Genomic DNA, 12,947 nt, shown 5'->3' on the forward strand with positions numbered 1-12,947 from the left:
GAAACTCATGAAAGAAAAATAGCACAAAACCTTTTTTTGAATTATATTGTTTTAAATGAAAAGTTCACCAGTTTTTGTATTCAATTTTCTTTTTACAGTAATAAGCAAAAATGATGAGCCATAAAACAGAGTAAGAACAGAAAGAAACATGTTACAACCAAAGCTAAACTTGCAGTTGTATCAGAAACATGTCTCTGTGTGTTGGACTGGCGAGCAGACGAACATGAGACAGGTCAGCGCTTGTCCTGTGAAGTGTGTGTGGCCTGCCGTCTGTTGGCCATGCCTCTGTAACCAGGATAATTAGAGACCAACCCCCCGTTAGGAGCCATAAACAGCCCAAAACAACATTACCAACCATATGATATTCACACACACACACACACGTTTTTACTAAGCCATCTAAAACACATTTGGGGAAAATTTGATATGCGTCATACTTAATTTCCAAATATAGCCATTGTTTTGATCCTTTGTGGATCATCACACCATGATGATTCTCATAGACTGTACAGTTTATGGCTATTCTAAATTGACTATGTGGATATTCTGAGCCAGATCTAATGGACCAAAGAGAGGGATGTCAAGCAGGCATGTGAATTTAATTTTTTAGTAGATTAAACACCACAAAGTAGGTGAAAGTCAGACATTGTTTTCACTGGATTGATATAAATACGCTGTCTATTTGTTATATCTATTTATATCTCAATTAAGAAAAACTATTGTGTGATTAATGCAGTTGCAGTGAAACCAAATTGGGTATTTCATCTGGTCTATGACTGAAACACACACACTCCTCTCACAAAAAGGTAAATGCAAGAGGACCACTTATTTCTTACTCATATGTCAAATAGAAATGGCCTAAAACTGTATTATAGTCATAATGAGTCAAAGTCAAAATCCTTTTGTCCACTTGGCCACATCACAAGTGACCACACTGACCAAAGCAAATGGAGGCTTGTGAGCTTGTGGTTGTAACTAGCCCTGTTGTCTGACCAACACTGGGCACACTTCTAAGCACACTCACTCCTCTGTGTGAAGCTCCATCCATCACGAGGCCAAGACAGGACAGAAGACCATGGGAAATGAAGCATGGCTAATTCTATTAGCGTGGGGACACAAACAATCTGTGGGGAATCAAAGAAGAAGGAAACATAATCCCAGTGGACCCACTTCCTGCTGCATGGAGCAGTTCCCCATGATAAGGCAAAAACGGTAAATTCCTGCACACTAGATTTCCAAACACACATCATCTAAGACTATAGATGGTTTCATATATCGAGGTTCAAGTTGTCCATATTTACCATCTATCACATTGGTATCTATCTCTCTCCCTCAGTCATTCTTTTCTTTCTTTCTTTCTTTCTTTCTTTCTTTCTTTCTTTCTTTCTTTCTGTCTTTCTTTCTGTCTGCTTTTCAGCTGTGCTGTGCCCCGGTCTATGGGGAAAGGCCGTGCACAAAGCTCTCTCGCTGAGGGACCCTTATGGGACAAAGCTGGCTTTCTGGGCTTTCTGCATATATGCATGCCATGCAGACAATGAGGCCTTTATTAGAGTAGCCAGCATCTCCGCACTGGAGCGGCAGGGATGAGGGATGAAGTCCGGGAAAGCTGTGACTGACACCGGGTGCTGGTGTGTGTGCGTGTACTTCCCACCTCATGTCCGTGCATGCATGTGTGTCACAGAGGTGTGAAGTGGATGCTCTTACGCTCACTTCTTCAGTCAACTAATCAATCTCTGCCCATCCGAAGCTTTTCCTCAGGGACAGTTTCCTTATACCATATGGTGTCACACAGTAGATACGTGGAAAACATATGAGCTAGTCAGAAACTTCAGCCTCCTGTCGTCATACATCTGCATATAAAACAGGCAAAACAACATGCTGTGGCCTGTAGCTGCAATCAAAAAACTGCTTTAAGCAAGCCCTCAGACAGTGCATCTCTATGCACTTGACTAACTTTACAATACAGAAATCAGGCCTCTAGATTGAGCGCCTGTGTGTGTGTGTGTGTGTGTGTGTGTGTGTGTGTGTGTGTGTGTGTGTGCGTGCGTGCGTGTGTTTGTGCAAGCAAGTGTATGTAGTGTGCATTTGTGTGTGCGTGTGTGTGTGTGTGTTTGTGTTGAGTAGAGAGAGAGGACTCTGTGACTCAATCATGCGTGAAGAGGATTTTCTGTTCAATAGGAGCTGCACACTTGCATACTTGCATTCTAATGACTCCATGTGCATAATCATACAAACAAGTACCGATGCAGCGACGTGTATGTACACACACACACACACACACACACACACACCACTAAGTGCCATTGCACTCATGATGGAAAATAGGGGGAAAGGGGGAGAGAGACACCTAACTTGTAGAAAAATAGAGTGTGTTGTTGTCATATATATTGTGCATCACGTTAGTGTGATGTATGATAAAGGCTTCAGATAGAGTCACAGCTCTAGGGGTGTTTGGATGTGCTATGTTTCTACCGCTGAACCGTGCAACCAGTGCCAGGTTTTTCAAATATGCCTGAAGATGAAGCATGGACAGCATGTTTAGTGCTGCTCTCACAGTTTTTCTTTGCCACTGACATCACAGAGTGTAATACTGTGTTAAAACATTGATGGAGCTTGCATGAAATAAAAAGAAAAAAAGGGATATGAAACGCTGTCTACTTCACTATGTGTTTTGAGTCAGGTTGCAAGGAGAGATGGATGTAGATGAATTCTGCCTTCGTCAATGTAAAACATTCATCTGGGATCATCTCTCTCCCTCTCTCTCTTCTTTCCTTCTTTCTCACTCTCTCTCTCTTCACTCAGTAAAGGCTGGAGTTGTTGTTCTGAGTGGTAAACATGTGCTAAGGGGGGGTGAATGGCTAAGTTTTCTTTTTATCCAATAAAAATGTCTCCTTGCCAGATCGATTGTTGTTGCTAGGAGACTGAAGCATCCTTTGGCAAGGGGCTACAGCTCTCCACGTCTGTTGTTTCCCTCCCCATCTCTCTCTCTCTCTCTCTCTCTCTCTCTCTCTCTCTCTCACTCGCTCACTCTCTCCCACACATGCACGCGCTCACACACACACACACACACACACACACAAACGCACACACGCATACACACGGAGCTGGCGCGCAGAGCAGTGGCGCCCATCCTCTCTCTCAGTGCGACTCCTCCGAGGGATCAGGAGTAAGTCAAACTTCCAACAGCTTAAGATTTGTGCGCAACCTTTGAGGGATCCAAGTCGTCAAGGTAGGTCAAATATAACATATTCCTTTCAGGTGGGTAAATGTGTTGCAGTCTTAGATTCCGGGTTAGGCGACAGAGTGCAGAGAAAAATTGGCAGTCCGGGACCGTTCGAGCGCACGTCAGCCAATCCTACGGTGGGGAACAATTTGCTTTGAACTTTGCGCAGGATTTAAACACCCAGTTGCACTGCATACATGTGGTTCCTATGTATTTTAATCAGATGCGCCAACTGATCGCCGGTTGTGATAAAGAAAAGAAGCCCTGGTAGCTGATCTCTGCAGCAGATGCATGACAAAGATACAGGAGGTGAAACAAAAGAGTATCTGCAGTTGCGTATTTTGCTTGGAGAAGTTATTTGGGTTCAGACAGACCGCACCAAGGCATGTCCCGCGGCTTTAAGCTTCCTGGGGGTGGGGAGGGGGGGGGGGGGGGGTTGAATGGGCGGGTTGTGCGTCCCTGAAAACAGGCATACAGGTGGATCTGAATCTGGTCAGTGTTTATTAGTGACTCTCCGTTCGCGTCTCTACAGCCACTCCACACCTTGCGCCAGAGCAGAGGCGCGTGGAGCAAAATGTCCACATCAGATGTTACGTACAGAGACTTCAGACTCTTACTGATGCAGCAGCAGTTTCATATTTTTCACTGACAGTCGAACTGGAACTTGGACCGAACACATAAGCCACACGTTGTTCCTCCCCAAAATGGTTTTATCTTTATCTCCGACTCCGAATAACGCATTTTAATTCTGAAGACCAGCGAAAAATGAAGGCAGGTGTGTCTTTAACTCAACAGTGAGCTTAGAGTGACCTCAGCTTTTGTACATACTGTAGTGTTCATTTCCTATTATTATAAAAAAAAAAATCAATACATTTAGTCATGCTTATATGTTTAGTATCATGGTACAAATCTCCCCCTGATCACACTGGCATGGATTTCATGCACACTTCAGACGGTGTTAAGACACCATATTTCCTACCAAACACCGCCCATGATGAAGTCTACATTGATGTGCTGAGCAGCCAGTGAATAACTTTGGCTTGGTGTTAATGCACACTGTTTCTGTTTTCCTAAATCAAAAGGTAAAACTTTACTGAAATATCATGCAGCAAGATAAGGTTAACATCACGTTCCCGTTTTATCTGAGTCAAATATTTGCATTGAAAACTATCACTAGGATTATATGTTACCAGATTTTACAAAATCATGGTAATATTTTCCTCTGTGATAATTACTCATTATGTCTATAACTGTAATTGCAGTATCAACATCAGAAGATGGGCTTACTTCAATAAGAGTAGTGAGTGTTTTAAATGAACTCTTATTCTTTATGTGCTCTTTTAGAGAGGAGTGAAAGAACAAACATCTATGGGGGGGGTGAAAGAATTGAGTGACTGCAGAATTTATACATATTCTTTTTCTCTAGGGGTGGGGTCAACATACGTGTTTATGTCTGTGTGCGTGTACAAGCATATGTGCACCTGTGTGCTTAAAATTACTTTCTTTTCATGAAATAATAACTATGTTTAATGTGTTTTACAATGTTGAAATCTCTGTATATTCAGTTGGTTGGTTGACTTTTTGTGTTACTGATAAATGCAGATTTCATGTGATTGTGGCCAAGTGTGAGTGTGTGTGTGTGTGTGTGTGTGTGTGTGTGTGTGTGTGTGACTTGTTGCGCAATTAAGTGTAATTGCATACATGTGTTCATTCACACTTGTACAATATGTACAGTTTGTACATCAGTGAGTGTCTGTCGCAAGTGTAGGTGGGCATTTGGTGGCCTTGTTAAATCTTAAAGACATGTATAGATGTGTGTGTGTGTGTGTGTGTGCATGTGTGTTAGGAGAATGTGCATCCATGTGTGTGTCAGGGGACAATTGCCTGTCAGTGAATGGATTTGGCCTTGAGTTTCAGCATTATTGTGCTGGTAAATGTGCTTACATGAGCTTGTGTTTGTGTATCCTTGTGTGTGTGTGTGTGTGTATATGTGTGTACAAATGGCCTTCCACACAGCACCACTCACTGGTCTGCATGCAGTACAGAACCTCATCGTTAGTGGTGTACTAGCACAGTGCATAGAAAAAGGAAGCTCCTGCAACAGTGATGTCCTCTAGTTTTATTGGATATGTGAATTGGCAGAGGAGTTATGTGTGGATGTAAGTGCGTGATGTGACATGGATTTTGGAGGCGTAAGCACTGCTGATTGTAGAATATCATGGGTTGGTGGTTTTCCGGTTAGGTTCCTGTGATTTTATCTGTTTAGGAACGTGTTTGATAAATCAGACAACTTTAAATGTGAAGCTTTGTCCAAACAGAACCAGGAAATCTGTTTCAGCATCACACAGCAACATCACCCAGTTAGACAAGTTCAGTGATGCCTTATTGACTACGCACAGCCCAAATCTAAATCCTGGGCATAGAGTTAAAGTTAAGGAAGGAAAAAATCAGTCAGTTCTGGTCTATGTCTATGTAATGGCCACATGTTTCTGTGCAATGCAGCTTTCCGGACACAGCAATTAACGTACTAAAATCTCTCTTTTGAGGAGCCCCAGTACCAATACTCAGCCCCTCCTGAGACTGAAAAGTACCTGTAGAAAGTTTGCTGTTTCATCATTCATGGAGCAGAGTGGCAGCTATGGTCAGCTTGAATTTATGTCAGTTGCAGTCAAATCCAATAGTCACCTGTTTTCACATTTGAAAAAACGTATCCGAATATCTGTAGACATTTCTGACAACGCACCTGCAGTGTAATCCACTTCTCTGCTCTCCGTCCACATGCTCTCTGTAAAGCACTCTAACATACTGTATGTAAACACACCGGCTGAGATGGGTGTGTGTTTATTGTTGAAAGTACTGAGCATAGACAGCAAAGAATAAAAGTGGATTATGCTGCAAGAGTGCTTTCTGAAGTTCAAACACCCTTTGACCACAACCACCATGCTCAATGAAGGACAAAACCTTTTACAGAAACCTTTCAAGCTTACAGGGGGTGATTGGTATTTTAAAAAAAGCATTTGCATTTCTCGGATGTGGCCACTGGTAGTGCTTCAGTTTATGCATCTTTATCGCAGAGTTCTGGATCAGCTGGAGTTTCGGGTGATGGTATTTTACCCGAGTCTCTCAGAGCGTACCGTGCCTCTTGTACAGAAGATCTGGCGAGAAGGTGACGTGTTCGCTGTCGGACTGAAGTACAATATCATCCAGATAAAACTATTTAATGGATCAATGGAGATCTGTAAGGACTAACTTAATGCCCCATATCAACTATAATGATGCCAAAGCTGTCTTCTACTGCTGATGGCACAATCACCCATGTGGAAGGATGTGCAAGTTTTTTACATACTGAAAGCATATTTTTAGCATGTGAGGTGTGTGTTCAACAATTTCACTGTATATGTTCAATATATGGTATGTATGTGCTTTCATGTACAAGGATGTACTGTTTTATTTTGGCAGTTCTTAATAAATATGCTGTCGGTGTAGTTTAAAGTGCTTTTATTAAAAGTAGATTAAAATATTTAGCTGCTGTACTTTGGTATACTTATTGAAAGCACGCTACTTTAGAGAATATGTGTATATATAATATATAATATATAATATGTGTTTGAGTCTACGTAGAACTTTCTAATAGTTAATTTCTACCTAGTGTATTCTAATTAATTATCAGTATTATAATGAAATTATGAAATTGTTTGTATTTCACTCAACCTTTGGTACACAATGTCTTGTTGTTTTTGAGGATATTTCAACAATGTTTTAGTATGGTTTTAAGAGTTGCTTTTGCAATTTCACTTATTGTAGTATTATACTGTAGCATATTGAAAAGTCCTAAAAAGTATACTGAAACTTGGACTTACCTGAAAGCCACTAACTGCATCTTTTAAATTGTTCTAATGGCATGAAGTTGAAAATGACACAATCCCAAAAACTGGTGCAGCCTGTGCGTTGCCACCAGTCCAGTCATCACAGTAGTCTGTTTCACATTCTATACATAGTTGCCTCTGTACTTGTGTGTGTCTAAATACGCTGGGCAATATATGAATATTCATAACCCCTTAGTAAACAATGACTTCATGATTAATTAATAATGAATAATATATTTATCTTTTACAATTACTTAATAATTCATTCTTTGTCAGACAATGTATTAAAAAGCTGCTCAGCATTTAAAATCTTTTGCAAGAACATTTTTTAAATATTTACAAATGATTAGTAAAACATTTGTCGCCACAACCGCGACAGAAAAAAGGAAAAAATACAAAAGCAGTTCATTTTTTGTTTACTGTGGACAATGACACTGAATTACCAGTGATAGATCTGTGCATGTCGCATTAACAGTTGTATTCTAAGAGTGTTTCTATGAACACTGTTGAAGCTCTACAGGTGTTTCCAAGAACAGCATGTAAGAGCTTCCTAATGCTGCTGTCCATGGTGCTGAATATATTCTAAAGTAACATGACTGATTTAACTCTTTGAACTCTTTGTTTTTACATTAAAATACAAATAATACATGTAATCAACATGATAAACATTGCATTGTCCTCTTTCAGTCTATTCTTTCTCTTTCTGGTTTCATGTGTTTATCTACGCTGAAGACCAGGGGATGGAAACATGGGATCTAATCTCAGTAGAGTCAAGAGGAGTCTAATACACTAATAAAACAGGTAGGTAACTTCAAATCAATGTCTGTTTTCATGCAAACAACAAATGAACCAAGTATAAGCAAATAAATCAAAGTATGTAATACTAATGTCTTGCACATCCTTTCTTTGATACTATAAGCTTTGCTTTTACATGTGTAAAGGGCTCACTTGCCACCATATGATACAATATTTTGCACAGCATAGTTCTCCAAAATGTAGCATTTTCAGAAATGTATGTTCAAATGTTTCCCGAGCGTACGTAATCAGATGCAAGACAGTAACTGGGAAATTATATAGCGGGACATATTCTTTGTAACGGTGACCTAAGTTGCTTGCTTGTTGTTGCGGAATTGAAGAAAGAGGAGGAAAAGAAGAGTTCAGGTAGAAAACGTCTTGTTGCTGTTGCTGTGCTAACGTGACACGTGTGTGTGTGTGTGTGTGTGTGTGTGTGTGTGTGAGTTGAGAAGAAAGCAACATAAAATTCCATACAAGCTTATTTTCCCGTCCAATGTTGTTCTGTACAATGTCAAATAGGATTGAACTAAGACCTGAGGAACATTGTCATTACCTGAAAGTAATTCCACAAAATAGTTTGTGGTTACAATATTTTTTACCAAAGCACTATTATAAACTATTGATATTGTTACATTCCCGTGAAATTGCCAGCAGGGTCTCTACATTTTCAGCTATAGCAACAGGTCTGTATATGTGGTCTGTTGTAGCCAACCTCCAACAGTTAATGAAGTTAATCACAATTCTGAAATATAACTAATGTTTTCGTTACAAGAGACAGGGTCCTTCATTCTGTTCTTGAAGGCGCCCTGAAGTTCTTGGCTTTTCAAGTTTTTTTATCGCTACTGTTGCTCCGCTCCACATGTTTCTTACACTGTTATGCTCTAGTGAGGAAACAGGGAAGTGTCTGGAAATCACTGCTGTTTCCCACAGCTCACCCCTCATCAACAACAACAGTCACAACACAAACTGAGCTGCACACACACTCACACGCTTACCAATGCACACACGTACACACACGGCATTAGCACTGTCTGTTCGCTGACATCCATCCTTCCCTACATGCACAGACATTCACACACACACACACACACACACACACACACATACATACACTCAGGGGATAAGGCAGTGAAAGGGCAGTGAGATGTACAGCTGTGATGGTGTGTCTCAGAGAGAGATCAGACTCTTTAATAAATGATGAGCTTGAGGAGGGAAGCAATGTGTGTGTGTGTGTGTGTGTGTGTGTGTGTGTGTGTGTGTGTGTGTGTGCGTGTGTGTGTGTGTGTGTGTGTGTGTGCATGTGAGAGAGACAGAGAGAGAGATGGATAGTGAAAGGTGGCTTACTGGTCATGCAGTGGCTACTAGCAATACAAAGTGAAATCCTGAAAGTTGCATAGTGCAGGTAACTCAGCAGCGACATGCCCAGAACCTTTTGATGTCTGTTAAAATGATAAAGTTTTATATAGCCATTTTATATCTGATGACAGCTGCTTGAACTGACTTGGCTCAACAGGTGAGATATCTAATGTTTCAAAATTTTGGGATAAGCTATCAAAAAATAACAATACAAACCAATATGTTTATGAGTGCAAGTGTTATATATCATGTTTGGTAGTGATGGAGCTTTTTACACTTATGTGAATGTATGTGTGATATTACACCAAACAAATGGAGGGTTAGTGTGTTCAATCACAGCCCCCATTTGGTACATTTTTGATCCATTGCTTCAGGCACATCATTAAAACAGTGAATAGTGCACATACCAATAGTGTGGTGGTCTACACTCTTATCCCAAAAATGTTAAAGGTCAGCAATGTCACATATCAAATTGTTTTATCCATTTCAGTTTAAATACTAAATAATTGTTGCATGAATTAATGAAGTAATTTGTTTATTTTTGCGTGATAACCGAAATGGTCCACCACACAAGGGATTACATGACTCAATAATATCCAATACAAATAAAGCCTTCCGGTTCACGTTCTAAAGAAAAACAAATCGTTGCTGCATACCACATGTGTTCTTAATCAAAAGAAGACAAACGTGTGTTACACATAAAAAATAAATATTTACAACAAAATGATGGTTTCGTTCCCACGCATTTCCCATGTAAGCTGACAATGCAAAGCTTTCTGTCACACAGGGTCTTGCAACAATTTAAATAACCTCTCTCTCTGGTTATGAATACATTACAGGCACAATAACCTTGTCAATCTTTCTCCCCTATTGCATCAGGTGTAGTAACTACTCTGGAAATTCACTCCTAATTTGCAGGTCGAACCCTGTCAATCCAACCACACAGCTTTTCCTTGCTCACTGCTGTGTGGGCATCTGCCACACGCCTGGGAACTACATGTCAGCTGTTAATGTCACTGCGAAATAATCAATAAATTGTAATGTATTCAGCATTCTGCAAAAAAAAAAATATTTCTAGTTTGGACTTATTATCTCTCACAGTCAGAGTATCTTGGGCTTTAGCATGGAAAACAATTATCAATCCAATTATCACATGATACTTTTAAATGTATAAAAATGACAAGCATTATTAAAATGTTTGCATTAGTCAATCTTGCTCATTTCCTGAAAAGTTTAGGTTTCTGCAAAGCATAAACACAGAAATAAAGCTGAAGAAGAATATATATATACGAGATATACGTATTGAGTTATGTAAAGCAGATGCATAAAGCTCTTCACTACAACTTGTATGTGTAAACATATGTCCTAAAAACAATGTCCAGACATTAAAGCTGCGTTCGAGTTGAAAATCTATTTTTTTGTGTGTGTTCTTATAACCAACAAAGTGATATGGAGACATATATTAATTAATTTTGTTTTTGAGATACAACGCAAGACAATAGAGAACAAATGACAACTTCTATTCAATTTTATAGAAATTATACCCATATGTCCTTTTTGAAAATGCCTAATAACACAATGAACTTCTAGGGAGCGTGTTTCAGTTCACTAGGTTGAGCCTGTTGCGCTGCGCTGCAGTGGGAACAATTAAAGTCTCCAAATTATGATGATGACAAACCCAGAGCTAATGTGGGAGAACAAATCAAAAAGTTAGTACATCACTTAAACCCTGATAATTACTGAGGAATGACTGCAGTAATTGGTTTTTACACATCACCACCAAACCTGAATCAACCAAAGTAACCAACGTTATTTCTAAGAGTCTCTGTCCAAGCCAATTATATTGAGTCTCCTAACTCTCTGAGGTCTACTGTGGTCAATACTCTCCATTACTCTCTACCTGTCCACTGTAACGCTCCGTACACCTCATGTATCGACCGCGGTGACGACAGACTGGTGGGGTGTGAACGTGAATTAAGTAGGATGCATGGCACCCGTGCCATGAAGAGGTTGAGTGATGCTCCATGATGACTCCCAGGGTCATTACATGACAGTTAAGTTGATAGATGCCATCCACAGAGAGGTAATTCTCCTCCTGACGGGCCTGCCGTCCTCTACAGTGATGAAATGCGGATCTGATGAATGCCGCCATACATTTCCCAACCCTGGTCTGTTTTTAGGCTGAACAGCCATTTTTAATCACGCCATGTCAGACGAGCTGTGGACCACCAAAACACAACGTGAAGACAGAAACAACGGACTGAAACTCAATTGCAATTATTTTTATAATACTGTATATTAATCTTTCAATTATTTTTAAATTGTAGTCTATAAAATGCCAAGGAAACATTAAAAAAATATCCATCACAATTTGCCCTAAGGTGACATTTCGAAATGCTTGTTTTGTGTGACCAACAGTCCAAAATCCAAATACATTCAATTTACAACGATAAAAACAGAAAATCCTCATATTTGAGATGCTGGAACCAGTAGTTGTTTGCCATTTATGCATGATATATAACTTATATGAATGATGAAATTGAAATTGAATCAAAATTATTTATTCATTTTTTGTCACCGTCACGGTTAATTAGCAGTCCTGATGTTCCAAACCTTTGGAAAGATTTGGAGGTCTCACTGTAGTAAAACAGTCCACTATGCTGAGCACTCCCACTGTAGATTTTGTGTGGTGCTCAAAGGTTAAAAGCTCTTTTAGAGAATGGAGAATCCCTTTGGAGTACCCACTGCACATGAGAGCACAGTTTAGTGCAGCGTGTCCCTGAAGTGCATCACTTCTTGTATGGGTTAAATCTAAATTTCATTATAAATGTACTTCTTTATCTATTACTGCGTGCGAATTGCACGCTACCAAGCGTGGAACTGCAGCTTTTTTGTTAAGCAAAGATCAATTTCAGCTGTCTGTGAGGTCCAGGAAATCCATTTCCAACATGATACGGCCTTTAACCTTTGAACCTAATGCAGGTCATGAAATGTACTGATTAATCAATACAGCAAAGGCTGGTTTCTATCTAACTGTGTGAACGGAACATCGATAGTCATCTGAGATCGGAGCACCTGATTATTGGAGTTGTGATTATTGATTTTGATTGGTAATTGGTGATCAAGGCGGTTTAACTCAAGTTGGTCATCGTCACCCTACACAGATACACATGCATTCAGATTTTTTAAAGGCTGTTTTCAGTGAATGGACAGAATCTACACTAGTGCTTTTTTTTTACTCCATGTGGATCGGTGTGCTTTCCTTAAAAGGATCGAGGGATGTGCTGTTCTGACTGTTGTGTTTTGTGATATCTTTCTGTCCTATTTATGGATCATCAGTCTTTCCTGCCTAAAACGCACTTTGTAAATAATTAATGGTCACAGCCCATTGCACCCGTTAGACTGTCAGAAGTCTGGGACACCATGTCTACACACACACAACACAACACAAGTAATTGTTATGTGAGGGTCAAAATTAAAGTAGTACACTTTTCACACGTTTTCAAGAGGACTACACACGTGCTGTCTCCCACAATTCATGTTCCTTCAGTTCACATTCCCTCAGTACTAATGAGCAGCACTGCACTTATTTTGCCTTAATCTCCCAAATAGAGAGGGAAAGATGGAAGGAGAGCGAAACATACAAAGTGACTGGATAAATTAACTGATAAACCTCTGATATCTGATAGTGTTCAGGTCTAATAAGG

This window comes from Enoplosus armatus, chromosome 6 (genome assembly GCF_043641665.1).
Source record: "Enoplosus armatus isolate fEnoArm2 chromosome 6, fEnoArm2.hap1, whole genome shotgun sequence".
In the NCBI taxonomy this organism is placed as follows: Eukaryota; Metazoa; Chordata; class Actinopteri; order Centrarchiformes; family Enoplosidae; genus Enoplosus; species Enoplosus armatus.